The sequence below is a fragment of the Zingiber officinale genome, chromosome 5B (assembly GCF_018446385.1).
Source record: "Zingiber officinale cultivar Zhangliang chromosome 5B, Zo_v1.1, whole genome shotgun sequence".
In the NCBI taxonomy this organism is placed as follows: domain Eukaryota; kingdom Viridiplantae; phylum Streptophyta; class Magnoliopsida; order Zingiberales; family Zingiberaceae; genus Zingiber; species Zingiber officinale.
The window spans coordinates 42,265,998-42,269,388 of record NC_055995.1 but is presented as its reverse complement, the minus strand read 5'-3'; the positions used below and the strand labels follow the sequence as shown (position 1 = coordinate 42,269,388).

The 3,391-nt window shown below is 30.6% G+C and overlaps 1 long non-coding RNA gene across 1 annotated transcript; it reads left to right on the top strand.

Annotated features, from left to right (window-relative positions):
- Positions 1-1,779: 1,779 nt before the first annotated feature.
- Positions 1,780-2,202, top strand: LOC121987369. Its single transcript, XR_006113533.1, has 3 exons — positions 1,780-1,843; positions 1,937-2,029; positions 2,098-2,202. It is a non-coding gene; the product is annotated as an uncharacterized LOC121987369 (long non-coding RNA).
- The last annotated feature ends 1,189 nt before the right edge of the window (positions 2,203-3,391 follow it).

Below are 3,391 nucleotides of genomic sequence, written 5' to 3'. Positions count from 1 at the left end.
TATGGTGCAGAAAATATTGACTATTATGGAGTGTTATCACATATTATTGAATTTCAATTTCTTGGTGAAAGGCGAATTGTGGTTTTCAAGTGCAAATGGTTTGATGTGCATTCTAGAGAAAGAGGGATCAAAGTGGATAAATATGGTTTTGTTAATGTAAATTGTCAACGGATTTTGAAATCAAATGAACCTTTTGTATTGGCCACTCAAGCATCGCAAGTGTTTTATGTGATAGATAATACCTCAAAAGGTTGGCACATAGTGACAAAAACATCTCCTCGATACTCATATAATATGTTGATGAAGAGATATTCAATGCCTACAAATATAGATGATATTCTCGAAGCTTATCAAAATTAAGGATAGAATAATATAAATCTTTATTTGCTTTGTGTAAGTGTTAGTGTTTTAAACTACTTTGATTCTATTTATATTATTCTTTTCATTTAACTAATATGATAATGTATTTGTTGTAGGATCATGGACTCTCAAAATTCATCTTTGGGTACTAAGAGGAAGCTATTTATAGCACCAGGTTCTTTAGCTCGAGGTCGTGGCAAAAACACAAGGCATTTAGGATTGTCTGGACAAAATCATGTTTCTAGATCAATTGAACATGAGCCTTCTTTGGTGAACACATATAACAATGATATGCAATGTGTGTCTGAACAAGTTGACCATGTGGAAGACTCTCAAGCTCAAATGGAATCTAGCCAAGGTATCAAAAAGTAATTTATAGTGTGGTAAAAATATTTTCATGTTTAGACAAATCCTTTTCATATAAATCTAAACTAATTATTTTCATGTTTAGACAAATCATCTACTCAACAAAATTTGAACAAGCGAGGTAAAAATAAGTGTGGTACTATGTGTAAATTGAAAAATGGAGAGAAACTTCTTATAAATTTCTATATGGGTCGAGCTGTTGGGTTGAATCATCAAGCCTTTACAAGACATTTGGGTATAATTGTAAGAGATGGAAATATATGCCCAGTTCGAGTTCTTGCGTGGAATAAAATTGGTGATCAAGATGCTAAAAATCACATGTGGGCTGCTGTTACGGTGAGTCTATTACCAATCTTTAATACTTCCTATAAATTTTTAGGAGAAGTACTCTTTGAATGTGTCACTATCATTATGTATGTAGGTTCCTATTATATAGTTATGGATTTGATGCATTTCTATAAGAGACTTGATCTATGCTTATTTTTGTAAAGCTATGTGATTTATACTTTCTACAGCTAAGATTTAGATGCATCATATCATGATATATATTGGCATATAATTTCAGATATATGGAATTATCTGTGCAAGTAGTCCTTTATTTTTACCACCGTGGATGGAATTGTATCCATATCATAGTTTATTGATTGGACTCAAACCAAATCATATAAAATATTCCTTTATTGCAAGGTAGTCCTTTATTGATGTTCCTTTTAATCATATTTTTGTGTTTTGAATCTTCACAAAATAAAACAATTTGCATGGTTATTATATGAAATATCTTATGCCCTTTTAACAGACAAGTTATGTCATATTATTTCAACATGTGCTTAAAATATTTAATACTAACCAATTTTTTTATTATATGAAATATCTCATTATTATATGCTTACCAAAAAATTTTCAGGATAAGTTCAAAAATGATGATATTGAGTTATATCGTGAGGCAACCCTTAAACATATGCAACAATTATGGAAGAATTGGAGATGCGAGATGAACTCCGAATTTGTAAAACCATGCAAAACACGTCAAGAAGTTTTACAAAATGTTCCCAAGGGAATGGATAAACAAGATTGGGAATGGTTGGTTAAAGAATATTTTTTAAGTGAAAGTTTTCAGGTTATTCTTATCCCATCTTTTTTATGTTATAAATTACTTTTTTAATTTAAATGCATTTTTTATAAAATTATACTAATATTAATATATTTGCAGAAAATGAGTAAAACAAATACACAGAATAGATCCTTGAAATCTATGCCACATCGAACAGGAAGCAAGCCTTTTAGGCAATTGGCATATGAAATGGTAAAACATATTTTATAAGGATTTTATATTAATTTAGACATAAAATTGTGTCTTATTAATATTTATAGGGAGGAAAAGATGGACAACCTCCAGATTTTGCATCAATGTTTTTTGAGACACGAAAAAAGGGAGACCATATTGTTGATCTTGATGCAATTGAAAAATATGTGAGTATATAACATTTTAATTCATTTCTTCACATGATATTTGATTCATCATAGATTTCAAAATCTTTTAACTTATTGAAGGATGAGATTTGTGAAGTTGTTCGAGAAGATTCTTCCTTGTCAAATATTCAACTTGTTGAGAAATGTTTTGGACCTCAACGACATGATCATGTTTTTGGCCATGGAGGAGGAGTGAGGCCTAAAGATGTGAGAGGACCTATTGCGTCAAAGCAAGAACTTCATCACGAGAATGTCACACTACGTGAGAAAATGAATAATATGGAATCTGAATTTAAAGCTTTTAAGGAGTTGATGCTGAAAAATTTACCACCTAATGCGCAAGTGAATGCATCGGCTTCAAATACTATTGAAGGTTGAATTAGTTACTTTAATTTTTTTTTACTATTTCTTGTTTATTACTTGATAATGAGAATGAATAGTTTTGTTCATTTTGAGTTGTAAATGCTTCATAGGCGCACAAGCAATTGGTGAAGAACAATAGAATGAAGGTTCATAGGCACAAAAGCAATTGGTGAGGAACAAATAGGCTCATCTTAGTAATTGACAGGTATTCTTTAAAACACTTTTCATACTTTGTTGTAATGTTATGGAATATGTAATATCTTTTACATGTTAGGAAATAATACTTTTCAAAATAGAATAAAGCTCACTAATTTTATTTAAAAAAAGAAGCTTTGTCCAGCTCACATGCATGTCATAGCTTACATTTGATTGCTGATCCGCATGTGTCGCACATTTTTCTTTCTGTACATCTACCCTATCACCAATTGTTTTCATACAGCAATTGCAATATTAACCGTTCATTGGAGGTAGATTGGGTAAGTTACTGCTGGATCAACAAAGTTAAAAGATTTTTGTACCTTACTACTGGACTTCACATGAACATCATTGCATTCCAATTTTAGAATTGCCATGTCTATTGCTACATATGGACAATCACATTTTCGTTGAATAACGATAGCCTCTCTCACTAATGGTTCCTTAACATCATTTCCAAATAAATTTTGTACCTTGTTTCTACCATTTATAGTAAGTTTGCTATTTCCAGTAGTTTGTATGTAAAGATTTCTAAGTTATGTTAAAGTTTTTATTATGATACTCAATTTTTTTATATTTATTACAGGTATTGAAGCTTGGAAGGGAAATAGACGTACTTTTTGAAGTTTTTGAGAAT